The sequence below is a fragment of the Monodelphis domestica genome, chromosome 5, assembly GCF_027887165.1.
Source record: "Monodelphis domestica isolate mMonDom1 chromosome 5, mMonDom1.pri, whole genome shotgun sequence".
In the NCBI taxonomy this organism is placed as follows: Eukaryota; Metazoa; Chordata; class Mammalia; order Didelphimorphia; family Didelphidae; genus Monodelphis; species Monodelphis domestica.
The window spans coordinates 237,017,971-237,032,735 of record NC_077231.1 but is presented as its reverse complement, the minus strand read 5'-3'; the positions used below and the strand labels follow the sequence as shown (position 1 = coordinate 237,032,735).

Here is a 14,765-nt window from a genome sequence, read left to right as displayed (position 1 = left end):
GATTTCAGGGACTGGCCTTTAAATATCATCATTATTTAAGTGATTCATCCATTTTATATCAACATCATCACCAATCTAACATTTATATAGGGTAAGGTTTTTCAAAACACTTAACACATAGTGTTTAGGAGGTAAGTGTTAATATACTTACTTCTGTAGATGAGGAATATGAGACCTAAAGAGATCAAGTGACTTGCCCAGGATCATATAGTTATAATTTGAGGCAAGATTCAAATTCAGGTCTTCCAACACCCTCATCACTATGACACCTCTGTAAAACCTATTCTTACCCTCTTGTTTCTTGTACTTTCTTAACCACCAAACTTCCAACCTCACAGCAAAATATACATACCCTTCCCAGACAAAGGAATACCTCAATGATTCCAGAATATTTCACAATAATAATATCCAAGTTGGAAGGGACCTCAGTGGTCATCTAATCCACTATATGCTATTACAAAAATCCCTACAAATGGTCATCCAGTTTGCTTGAAGACTTCAAGTGAGGAGAACCCATGGCTTCCTGAGGTAACAACCTATTCCACTTTAGGATAGCTTTAACTGTTCAAAAATTGTATTTGATATCCAACTTAAGATGGAGTTTTTGTAACTGCAACTTTCACAATTCATTCTAATTCTCCTTTGAAGGACCAAACAAAGTAAGTCTAAATCCCTTTCCCATATAACAACCTTCAAATTCTATGAAGGCAGCTGTAATATCTTACCTTAGATCTTCTCTTCTCCAGGCTGAACATTCTCTAGTTCTTTTAAATGATTTTGAACTGTCATGAACTGTCTTTTGTAAAAGAGAACAGAAAATACCTCCCTATACTCTATTAGATACATGAGGCAGGATTGGAACCCCTGATTAGGATTAATTTCCATGTTGAATCAGAGACTGGAGTCAGAATTAGATTTAATTGTCCATCTCCACCCCCACCTCTCCAATCTAAACCTGTCATTTTGTCAGTTAAAGAGAACTCCCAGTGTGGAAACTTCTTTCCACTGGCGTAGATCAACAAGTCTTAGAGAACTGCTAAAACACAAAGAGGTTATATGACTTACTCATGATGATATGGCTAGTATTTGTCAAATGCAAGACTTGGCACCAGGGTTGGCTACCTACATATTAAGCCCCATTGCCTTCTTCATTTTTTACTGAGGCTCAGTTCTTGAACCTCTTTCTCTAGCACAACATCTTTCTGTTTAGTTGGCTCATGGCATAGGACCCCCATATAGAGCAAACTTCTCTTTCCAATGGCAATGCTCCTTCCATTGTGGAAATGATGGAATTATTTTATAGATGTTCCTCGATTCCTTTGAAGCTTCTGTTCATTCCTTTCTTCTAATCCAAAGGTTTCAAACTTTTAATTTTTCCCAGTATAGAGAATGGCATTGCTTTATATGACACATGCTAGGTAGGGTTTCTTTTCTTTTTGTCACTTAGGATTTGATTTGGCATCTGGAAATGATAGCATCCAGTTTTATATTCTGCATATTTCTGAGCACCAATTTCATCTTTCACAAGTTATTATCTAGTATTTCTGTAGCGTTTTATGGAGTGCTTCCCATTACATTTTATTAGCTAATTTTCACAAGATCTCACTGAAAGTGGACATTTTAGGGTTGGAGATATTTCTGATCTAAACAGGTATTTGGAGCTTTATGCACAAAAGGATGGCCAATACAGTAAATATTTAAAAAAAATAAAATATTTAATCAAATAAATTGCCTGAGTATGTAATTTCACATTTGACTATAAATTCATGTTGTTGATCATTTTAATAATAAAGGACATTAGCATAGTTTATAAAAGGCTTTACATGGACTATCTCAATTTTAGTTTCTCAACAGCCCTATGAGGTAGATACTATTACCCTAGTTTTGCAGATAGTAAAACTGAGCTTCAAAAAAGATATATGTCATCAGTATAAGGCTGATTAACTAAGAAAAATGCCAGGGTTCCTTGGAAGGCAATTTAGTATTATCGGATTTATAACTAGAGGGGTCCATAAAGATCATTCAAGTCAGGAGTTCTTAATCTTTTGTGTCCTGGATCCCTTTTGCTAGTCTGATGAAGCCTTTGGACCCCTCCTCAGAATAATATTCTTAAATTCATAAAATAAAATAGATAGAATTACAAAGGAAACTAGTTCTTATTGAAATACAATGATTAATTTTTAAAGATTCTCAGATTCTAGATTGGGAATCCCTGATCTAGACTAACTCTTTCATTTTTTAGTTGAAATGGAAAACAATAAAGATCATCATCATTATCTGTATCATAGCTATGATTTACATAGAACCTACTGTGTGCCAGGCACAACACTAAGTGCTTTACAAATATTATCCCATTCAGTCTTCACAGTAACCTTGGAATAATAATATTAGTAATGATGATGATAATGATAGCTAACATTTATATATCACTTAATTTATGCCAGTCACTTTACAATTATTATCTCATTTGATCCTCACAACAACCCTGAAAGGAAGGATCTGGTATTATCTTCATTTTAGAGTTGAGGAAACTGAGGCAATCAGGATCTTTTTTTTTTTTACTTTTTCCAGAATCACATAGCTAATAAGTATCTGAATTCATATTTGAATGCAGAATGCAGGTCTTCCTGACTCCTGGCCCAGTGTCGTTTCCACTAAGCCACCTAGTTAGGTACTATTATTATCTCCATTTTACAATTGCAGAATAAGAGAACAGAGGTTAAATAATCTACTCAAAATCATACAGATAGTAAATATTTAAGATTAAATTAAAATTCATGTGTTCCTGACTCCAGATCCAAGGTAATGTTGTTGAAATTCAAGCTATTTACAAAGGCAAGATTCAATTGGGCCCTTCCAAATCCAACTTCCTTTTCATTCCTCTCCATTACTGTGCTTGTTGTCATTGTTGACCAGCCTTATTGGAATGGATTTATACCTCAGTAATTCAAACAATTCATAATTTAGGTCAATGGAGGTGTTCCTTCCAACAGTGCAGGACTTGGTATATGGTCTTTAAGAATTGTTGTGGCCAAAAAGTTCATGATACTGCAGTCAGTCTGGTGATGGTGGCATCTCCCTCATTTGGTCTTTGGATGACAGATAGGTCAATGTGAATTCTTTCCAACTTGTTAAAAGCTCTCCAAGCCTCTACTCCATTGGAATTGTCTATGGGAATCTTAAGTGTCCTCCATGTGGTGATGGGACATTAGGGGAGGTTACTTAGACACACATTTGAAATGAAGACATTTTCATTAGTAAATAACAGCTTTGTTGTAAAAGAGATTCTTCACCATTTTATGTGTCTCATGAACCCATTTCATAGTCAAGTGAAAACTCTATATCCTTTCTCTAAATAATATTAAATGTTAAATTTTATTAATATAATAATTATTATTATAATTATTAATTAATAATAATTGAATAATAATATTAAATTAAATTTAAAATAAATATAAAAATAAATTAAATACTTAAATGTATAAAATAAAATGCATAGAATTAAATGGGAAAATTATCTTGAAATATAGTTATCAACATATCAAAAACCAAGATTGTAGATACCAAATTAAGAGCTCCTAAAAAAAAAAAACTCCTATTATATAGAAATGCAGACAGTGATAGACAATAGTTTGTACAAACAATGGAAGGAATCAAAATTTGCTCAACAGTACTTTAAGGCAATGGGATAGGAGTCAGTCTGGCAACTGGTAAACAAAATAACTTTCTTTAAAAGAAAAGGAGAACACAACTTTTGGAGAATCAGTCAATCCATAAGCATTAAGCAACTACTATGTGCCAGAAACACCCACTGAAGGCCTTCCCAGTGGAAAAGAAAAAGGAAAAAAAAGTCCTCAGTGTACTAACTCACAAGTAAGTGCTTAATGGTCCTTTAGACCAGGCCATTTTGTTCATATTTAGCACCACAGAGAACCAGGCCTAGAGATTGGAGGTCTTAGATTCAAATTTGACTTCAGACACTTCCTACCTGTGTGGTCCTGGGCAAGTCACTTAATCCCATTTGTCTAGCCCTTACCATGCTTCTGACTTGGGACTGATACTTAGTATTGATTCTAAGGTGTTTTTTTTTTTTCAGGTAAGGTTTGTTTTTTTAAGAGTTATACTCTATTCACAGATGAATATGCCCTCCTTCCGCCTCCCCAAGAACAAGGAGAAATAAAATTAAAGTATTTGAACACAAGTAGAGCTTAATTGAATCACTCATTGTTACTTTTAGATATGTTGTCTCAACAGATAGTCTATATAAATGAATCAATTTCTGGACTCCATCTGGGGCAAAAGGCCAGATAATGCAAATTATCCAACTCAATTCTGAGGTATGACTGGGTGGGTTGGTGCCATTACACACAATCTACAACACTCCATCACCAAAAATATAAAAGTGAGTTTTATGAAAGCAGCTTCAGAAGTATGGAGTGGAGGATGGTGAGGAAGGAAAAAACATGTTTACTATGTTTTTAGATATCACCCAGTTAATGAATGAGAGGTGTCCTTGAAGGACACCCTTGGAATTTTAAATGACCTTCATAAGTCAGAGAATTGGTTAGAGATCAGCAAAAGAAAATGTAACAGGGGTCAAGTGTAAAGCACAACTCTAAAGGAAAGATATTATTAATATAGGTGGCTGTTACTTTGTATAATAGACATATTCCTTGAAAAGTTGCATGTACAGTGAATTTTTGTAATTACAAATCATTAAAAATATGTTGAGGAACCCTATGGTGAATTCTGATGTAAGTCTAATAATCACCCTCTAATTGATCAGCTGGGTGGATTTGTACTTTTCCATCAGATCTGCTTAAAATCAGGGAACATTGGCACCAGTTCAAGAGTGGCTGGCTTTGTGTGAGTTTGGAAAGAAAGGATCTAGGTGTTCTTGGGAGCCACTGGTTGAATATGAGTCAGCTATTTGACGAAAGGGAGAAAAAGAGTCCCACTTATACTCTCCTTCAAATGAACTTGACCGTTAGACACATCAACATTTAGAAATCATTAGGTACCCTTTAGGCATTATGTTCAGAATCAGTTAGAATATGAAGTTTGTGAATTCACCAAATGGAGAGGGTGGATTATCAATTTGGAAAACCAGTGGCTTAAGAAAGCAATAATATGAATTAGGAGCCTAGAAGGTATAGTAATAAATGTTTATTCACCCAGATTAAAAGCCATTCTTTTGATTTTTGTCATTCTTTGATTCTATTCTTCAAGCATATAAAGCTACCACGTTGTATTTAGTGACTAAGTGACTCTCCTTTGCCCACCAAGGATGAGACAGGATAATATAAAAATAGTTTAAACCAAAATATAAATTATCTCAGTTACTGCTCTATGATTGCATAGTTCAGTCTTTCCCTTTTTCCTAGGGGACTCATAAATTAATCCCTTATAGGTCTCCCAAACCTCAGTTATATATTATATAGTACATTGAGATTCAGTACCTTTTTAAAGGGAAACTGTTGCTCAGTTTTGTTAGCTTTATATATGAGTAGTTGACTCTTCAGGATTTTTCATTTCTTTAGCCCATGACTCATTTTGGAGGCTTCATTTCTTGCTGGTCATTTTCAGTTCAATTCAGCAAATGTTTATGTGGTAGTTCCTGTGATGAAGGAACTGTGCCCTTGTATTTCCTACCTGCCTCTTGGATTGTAGCTTCCACCACTTAACTTCAATCAAGGTGATTCTCAGTTCATTAAAATGTTTTCTACAATATGTCTTTGAGTAGGAGAATAATGCTACCAACTCACCAATCAATCTTCTAGCAGAGATGAGAAAAATACAATGATCTCCTTGTGCATTCACCTTCTCCTGGTGCCAAATGGCAGACACTTGGGAGATGCCTGATCATATGCTAAGCAGATAGTCACTATTTTCATATAAAGCTAATTCATCTACCCAGAAAACAATGACAGCACTTTATTATATATCATGCATGGTATGTGCCACCTACAAGACTAACCACTTCACTAGGTCTAACTAACTAAAACAAACTATATTTTTAATGAGATAATATTTGTAAAGCACTTAGACTAGTACCTAGCACGTAGTAGGTACCTAATGAATGCTTTTTCCTCCCCTTCCTTCCTTATTGCTTATGATTGCTTGTGTGAAACTTGTTAATGAAGAAACAAAATTATGTTGGATGGTGTTTCAGGTTTTATAATTATACTAATGGGTTCCATAAGTCAGGCTTGGAGCAGTATATATTTCAACTAAAGTTATTTGTCAATTTCTGAGTAGTAAAAGTGCTGTCTGACATTTAAGCCAAAGGGTTAAAGGGAGACTTTGTTAAAATCAGTATAATTTGTTATCTCAAGCACATAATCATATTCCAGATTTCAGCACAGAGATCTGCCCTGTCTTGTACTTTTTTTGACAGATTATTTGCTTTTGAGTCTTTTCTCAGTTCTTTCTAGTTGACTGGACTCACCTTAAATAAATTGGCAAGAATTTGAAACTCTCAGGAGCCAGGAATCTGTTGAGACCCTTTAAGACCTGCTGTCAAGCCTATTGAGGCCACAGCAGACCTTCAGATGAAGAGGCAAACATAATGAAAGACTATAGAAGGATTTAGGATTAGGATGAGACACAGTTGTGATTAAAGAAATGTAAAACTAGCTTTGGGGACTCTATGGATTTTTCCTGGGTTATCAGCTTTGAATTTAGGTTATGCCTGAGGTTTACCTTTCTCAGAGGAGGAGGGTAAGGAGTCCCTGGAAGCCAAATTTGGGTCAGATCTCCCAAGAAGGTCTTTGATCTGATTGGAATCTATAATAAGGAAGATGAGTGAACCAAAATGACCTGTACATTTGAAATCATCCTGTCCTATTGGGTTAGATTAGACCTGGAGGATACCTGCCAAGATATTTTCAAACTAGAATGGATATTCTAGAAGCTTTCTGGCCTAGACTCACTATCTAAGATGCCCTTTAGTGATTTTTAGAATCGATCTTGGAGCTAAGAGATGCTATAGGAAAATACTTATAACCAGGATACATTCTTAATTGAAAAAATGCTCTAAAATTTTTTGAGGTTCAATGGTACACATTGCTGAACACTAAAATACTCTACCATAAGGGGGACCTTACTAAAGGTTTATCAGTTTATATAACATATAATATATGTATATATAAATATATAAAGGCAGTTTGTACTGGAGAAGCCATAACTGGGAATCATGGAGCATAAATTTTAGTTCTGGTGAGGGCAAACTAATTAGATGTATGTCCTTGGGAATGTTATTTTAACCTAGCTAACTCAATATCATCTAATATAAAACAAAGCAATTGGACAAGTAGATCTAGGTCATCCCTTATGGCACTACTATTCTCATTCTTCATACAAACAAAATCACTTCTTTTTTCACATTTTTCACATTTTCACATTCACATTTTTCACATTTCACAAGTTTCTCTTGAACTGAGTAAAAGGATAAGGGGAGGAGTAGGTCCACCAATCCAAGTTCAAAGGAGGCTTTAAAAGTTATTGCTGCTTAAGTACCCAAGTCCAGCAACTTCTACAGACTATTGAGTGCAATTTTTGATTATTAAACAGCATGCACTGAACTCTTCATCAGGCATTTATTGAGCATGGCACTATAAGAATGATAATTTGGTCATTCCTACATTACTTGAATGCCATAGACCAGTAAAGCATTAGATTTCAAATCAAAAATCTACCCTTCTGATTGAGACATGTGGCTATTGATTAAATCAGGTTAAGTAATCTCAGGAGAACAGAGAAAAAGAACTTCAGAAAAGTCATGTCATTGAATTACCCCAGAGCAATGATGGAAGGCAACAAGTTAAAAGGCAAGCTAGCAAGAGTTATTAACCTGTTTCTGTCATGGATTCTTTGGCAATCTGTTGAGATCTCTGGACCCCTGAAAAAATAAGATTTTTAAATGTGTAAAACAAAATACATAGGATTACAAAGAAAATCAGTTATATTGAAAATAGTAGCCTATAGGAAGGAAGGCTGAGGTCACATGTGATCACAGTGGATCTAATAACTAATTTTGAAGTAATGATGGACATAAATGTTATTTCAAGATATCTACAACAACTACTCCAGAACCTTCATAGGATCCTTCAATTATGACTTCAGGCAGTTGGTGATGGAGTCATGGTACTTCATAAAATTACTGAGGTTTATTGCCTGAGTTCATAATTGAAGGAGATGCCAATTTCAGTTAAAGATTAATGAAAATAAAAATATAATTTTTTTCACATTGAAGTTCATGAATAGACTGAAATGCATGGACTCCAGGTTAATAACTTTTGTCTCCAAGGCTGGGCAGTAGAAGGATGCTGCATTTCAGCTCCTTTGATCCTAGAGGAGTCACATATGTGGAGTCACACTCTTTATCTCTGTTTTGGTGGCCAATTTGGCCATTCCTGCATTGGTGGTCAAAAACAATGGAAGGGGGTCCTTTCCTTCCAGGACTAGCCCTAAAGATTTTCCTGGGATAATCCTGTTGAAAGAGCAAGGACAAAAATCCTCTGAACCAGCAATGGGGACCAAAAAAATCCATCTATGCCTGACTTGCCACAGGTCCTGAAATTCTGCCTATTTTTGTTATTCTTCAGTTTATGCCTTAAGGAGTTGTGTGTGTTTTTTTTTAATGCAAATGCATTACCTAAGAGAACTAACCTAGTTAGATAACCCACCAACACAACATCATCTTTCCAGCAGAGGCAAGGGCCTTAAGTAAATGGGACCTTGGAGAAATAATGTTCAGGGATGGGAAGAAGTATCAGGAGAATGCAAGGAGGTAGAATGTCTTGGAACATGAATACTTCCCAAGTGGGGGCAGATCTAAATCAAGTGATAGATTTGGTGATTCTGGGCAGCCAGGTAGCAGCATCTAAGGGTGATGACAGAAAAGGAAAATACCAAAATTAAGGAAGAGAAACCTGTGAGAATAAGCTACCTAGTTTACAGTTCTGCATGGTATCAGCCTTGATTGGTGATAATGATGTCTTCTAATCAGTAAATTACTAAAAGCAAGAACTAGACCACACTCCAGATTGTTGGTGACTAGTTGCTTCTCCAGGTGCTAGAAAGGTTCTAGGATGATCTTTGAAATCCCAAGAGGCATGCTCACATTTGCTTAAGGTAACTCTTCCTTGAAGATGTTGGGATCTTATCATCTTCAATCACAAAGGGCTGCTTGAAGCAGATATTGGAGTAGATTGGAGTTCCTAATAGCTATAGGAACTAAGAGGATTTTCCTGGCATCTTTTGACAATTGTAGAAGCTTTGTGCCCTGTTCTCCACAACTTCTAATAGTCTGACACCCTCTATAATCCCTTGGCACTTTGGCAGCTGTCTCATTGTTGGCCCTCTATAAATGAAGTTTTTTGTTGTTTTTGTTGTTGTTTTTTTACTTAAAAATATCTTCATGTGCAATTTAGGGATTTTCTTTTAGCATTTTTTCTTTTCTTTTCTTTTCTTTTTAAAGTGAAATAAGATTGATCCTATTAACAGCGTGGAAATAGGTTCTGATCAAGGTCACATGTAATAGTCGGTGGGATTGCATGTTGGCTATGGGAAGGGCAGGGGGAGGGGAGGGAGGAATAGAATATGATTTTTGTAACCAAGGAATAATGTTTGAAATTGACCAAATTAAAAAAAAAAGATTTATCCTATTAAAATAGAGTATGTATTTGTCTCCTGCAGATTATTGCAGATATCAAAAACCATAATGGGTCATTTCTATTTTATAAATTCTTATTCACTGAAACATACTGATTTTGGGAAATTCTGATTCTTGGACCAAAACCTGTCTAGCCAGTTTGCTGTTGCACAAGGCAGAATTAAACAAAGCCTCACTCCTTCACAAGAACTAAGCATGAATTCTGCAGTACTCACTGCTTATAAGCTGGCTTTGATTTGCTATTCAAGCCCTGGGGAGAGTGATGATGATTCTGAGGATCTGTGAGAAGAGGATATGGACAAGAATAAATTCTGATTTCAGAATCACAGAATCTCAGAGTTAAAAGGAACCTTAGAGGCAATCTGGTCCAACCTTATTGAAATTCCTCTCTACAGCCTCACTGAGAACTAGCCATCTAGCTCTTGCTTTAAGGCATCTGGTAAGGGAAAAGTCCACTACTTCCCAAGGCAACTCATTCCACTTTTGGCTAATTGTATTTGTCAGGAATTTTGTTCTTTACATTGAACCTAAGTTTGCCTGTCTATAATTCCCATCCATTTTTAAGTCTGAACTCCTCTTCTGTGTGAACAATCCTTCCATTTGTTGCTTAGTTGTTTCAGTCATATATGTCTGTTTGTGGCCCTATTTGGGGTTTTCTTGGCAAATTATTGGAGTGGTTTTCCATTTCTTTCTCTAGCTCATTTCATAGATGAGGAAACTGAGGCAAACAAAGTTAAGTGCCTTGCCCAAGGTCACACAGCTAGTAAATGTCTGAAGACAGATTTAAACTCAGGAAGATGAGTCTTCTTGACTTTAGCCTGGCCCTCTATCCACTGTACCCACATATCTCCCCTTAATTGTCTTCAAACACTTGAAGGCAGCTATCATGTCCTTTCAAAGTCTTCTTCTCTCTAATCAAAAATAACTCCATTTCCTTTTATTGAGCTTTCTATAACATGTTCTCAAGGTCCTCCACCATTATGGTTGCTCTCTTTTTAATGCTTTCCTGCTTATCAGTGTTGTAATATGGTGCCTGGTACTGATTGCATTTCTCCAGTGAAGTTTGGCCAGGGTAGGGTACACTGGGAATATCACCTTTTTTTTTAATACTATATTTGCTTCACTTAATGATATTAATTTTTTTTTCGGTTGCCCTTTGAGCTTACAGCTTAACATAATGAGCAAAAGATAAAATGACTGAGAAAATAAATGTTCAATCTTCTGAGCATATCCATTTATTAAACAATGCATGCATGCCAGTTTCCTACGAAATCAAGACCAAGCCCCTTCTTCAGCTTAGGGCTGGACCCCAAATATAATGGGAGACAGAGCTTTGTACATTAAACACAATTGATGAAATAATACCAGTTAATTAAAAGGAAACAACACAATGTTAGGTAATCTGATTTCTAATTGGATGAAAGATTAGGGACTTTCAAAGTTAGAATGGGGAAAGTGAACCCAAGTTAGGAGAAGGAGAGTGAGTAGGTACAGTACCCTAAAATCAAGAAAAGAGGTATCTCACTTCTCCCCAAGTATTTATAAAATCAAATGAATATGACTGATCAGTATAGAACCAGTTTTCAGATAAGCTCTATCTCAGTTGCTCAGATGTATAATTTTGAGAAAACTCCTTGAAATGGTCTTAGAATCTGACTGTTTCTGGTCACCATAACCTAGGTCCTGGTCAAGGGTCTCTAAATAGCAGGTACAAGTGATCCAATTTCTCAGCCACACAGGACTAGGTTCAAACAATTCCCACAATTGAATAAACTTTTCTCAAAAGATAGAATTTAGACTAGGTCCATAACTGAATAGAAATGGAAATAAACTAGTTCTAAAATTGAGTTACAAGATGAAATCAGTGTGCTTCACTCAATTCCCACAATTAACCACTGCCACTTGCTGTCCTATTCCCCTGAATTCCTTCCATTTTCTCACATCTCTAAAGAGACCAGATATTTTTTAGACAAAGTGAAATTTAGTGTTACCACCTATATCTTGTACAGGAAGCTTTTTTTTTTTTTAACTCAAGTATAAAGTATTTTTTTAAACTCAAGTATAAAATTTTCCCTAGGTTCTAGTCTATGTGAGAACTTTTTGGGTCCTGAATCAGTTATCCCATATGTTAACCACCCTTTCTAGTTTTGTATCATACTTTATCAGTATGCTTTTATCTAAGTCACTGATAAATATTTTCAGGTCCATAGCTCCAGTTGAAATAGAATGAATATTCAATTTTGTTATTTTGCAGGACCTCTGGTTTCACTGATCTGTGCACTTCCTCCTTGAAACACCGGAAACACTTCCATGACAGCTCTAGTAAATATTAGAAGGAGATAAGGAATAGAAATGATGACCTCAAATGGGGCTCAGGGAGCATCTTCACTTCATGTTACCTGTTAGCCACTCTAGTCAGTGATTGCCTATTTCTAAATTACAGCTTCTCCCGAATAAAATTCCTTTCAGAGAACCAGAGAATCTTAATGTTGGAAGGGACTTCAGAAGTCATCTAATCTGTCTCATACCCAAAGCATAAAACATCTTCTGTAAACCTGGCCTTGTAGTCAACAAGCTTCCATCTGAAAGACTTCTAGAGGTGGGACACTCATCTCTCAAGAAGAACGATTCTCCCTTTGGATATTTCTGATTCATTGGAAGGGTTTTTTTCCCCTCATATCAAACTGAAGTCAGCCACTTTGTAATTTTTCCCATCAGTCCTACCTTTGACCTTTGGAACAAGGTAGAATTCCTCTTTCACATGGCAGACCTTCAAATATTTGACCACAGCTCTAAGATTCCATTAAGTCTTCCATCTATTCCAAACCTGCCTACCATGGCATGATTTCAAGTCTGCCATAATACTAATTGTTCTCCTTGAGATGTTTTTCAGCTTGTCAGGGACCTTCCTAGAACCTGGCACCTAGAATTAAACATAATATTGCATTTTTTCAAAAGAACTCCAACCTTTAGTATAGAACCTGATATATAAGAGATACTTAATAAATTCCTCTTCTTTTGACTTCAGTCATACCAAAACAGAGAATATCTCTTGGTATATGGGTACTTTGGTTCTGTTAAAACAGCCAAAGATTGCATTAACTTTATTTTTTTACTGTTACCTTATTCTGAATTTATACCCCCCGATACTCATTTCTTTTTTATTTTTTGAAATTCTGACCTTCCATTTAAGAATCAATACTAAGTATCAGTTCCAAGACAGAAGAGTGGTAAGGACTAGGCAAGGATGTTACTTGCCCAGGTTCTGAAAGTATTTGAGGCCAGATTTGAATCTAGTACCTCCTATCTCCAGGCTTAGCTCTCCACTGAGCAAAATAGTTGCCCCTAGATCTTTTTTTAAACCCTTACCTTCCATCAATACTGTGTATTGGTTCTAAGGCAGAAGAACAGTAAGGGCTTGGCAATGGGGTCAAATTTGAAGCTAGGACCTCCCATATCTAGGCTTGGCTCTCAATCTACTGAGGCACCCTGTTGTCCCCTCCTAAATATTTTAAAGGGGTAACTAAGTGACACAATGGCTAGAGTACTAGGCCTCTGGGCTCAGGCACTAACTAGCTGTATAACCTTGAGCTAGTCACTTCTGTTGGCCTCAGTTTCTTATCATAAAATGGGCATGATAATAGCACCTATCTCCTAGAATTGTTATGTTAGGATTGTTATAAAGATAAAAAAAGATAAAAAAGATTTTAAAAAAGCACTTAGCATAGTGACTGTACAAATTAGGTATTTAATGAATTATAGCTATTATTATCATTTGATATTGTGTTAGCTAGCCATTTCCCCTCTACTTGTTACTGTGCCATTGATTTTCTTGAACACAAGTATAAAACAAAAGTTTTATTCCTATTAAGTTATATTTTACTAATTTGGTGAATACTTACAGTTTAAGAAACTCTTTAGATATCATTCCTTATATTCAACATCCCAACTATGCCTTCATCTAAGCCATTTAAAAATGCATTTTGAAATGGCACCAATGACAGAGCCCTTTGGCACTATATTAAAGACCTCCCTCCACTTGATATGAATCCCTTGATCACTACTCTTTGAGTCTGGTTATTCATTTGGTTCTAAATCTACTTTGCTATACTATCATTCAGCTCATAGGATTCTAACTTATCATAATATATTAGTCATTTAGAAAAATTCTTGAAAGTATTATACATTCAGTATCAATGTTGTTATTCATTTTCAGTCATTTCCGACTCTTTGTGACCCTATTTAGGGTTTTCTTGGCAAAGATACTGAAATGGTTTGTCATTTCCTTCTCCAACTCATTTTACAAATGAGGAAACTGAGGTAAATGGAGTTAAATGACTTGCCCACAATCAGACAGCTAGTAAGTATCTAAGAACAGATTTGAACTCAGAAAGATGAGACTTCCTGTCTCCAGGCTCAGTACTCTATGCCCTGGGCCACCTAGCTGGCCATAAGTACTTACCCATAAACCAGATAGTGCTTAAGTGACTTTTTAGAAAGTGAAAATAGGTGATTTCTATCTATTTGTTCTAGTCAAATAAAGTTTCCCTGATTGTTCATGCACACTGGCCAAAAGTAATATGATTTGCAAAACCGGACTTTTAAATTTTCATTTAGAATCATAGAAGAACCACAAGCAAATAAGTGTTTAGTACAATAGCATAGTCTCATGGAGGATATGAGAAAGTCAAACAGCTAGAAAACAATACTGAGCAATGTGTTAGCAGATGTTGAATTATATTGTGCAGAATAGAAATAATAGAATAATCAAGGGAAAGGAAAGATTGTTACAAGTTCAGAAAGTTGTGGAAGGTAAGATTTTAGTTGGGTCTTGATGCAAATGGAGAATTTGAATTGATGAAGAGGAAAGAGCCATTCCACAAATAGCTGAATAGTATTAATTGAGAGAGAGAAAATTAGCTTCACATATTTGAAAACAATGAGGAAACTAGGCTGATTAGAATAAATGTTTTTGAAGAATAGGAGTTAGAGAAAAAGGGTAGATAACTCTGCTAACTTATTACCTGGATGACCTTGAGTAAGTTTCTCTCTCTCTCTCTCTCTCTCTCTCTCTCTCTCTCTCTCTCTC

General features: G+C 35.8%; 1 protein-coding gene across 3 annotated transcripts in view; it reads left to right on the top strand.

Moving 5' to 3' along the window:
• PTPRN2 (protein tyrosine phosphatase receptor type N2) overlaps positions 1-14,765 on the top strand; it is a 1,540,336-nt gene that overhangs the window by 1,396,833 nt on the left and 128,738 nt on the right. The window lies entirely within an intron of this gene.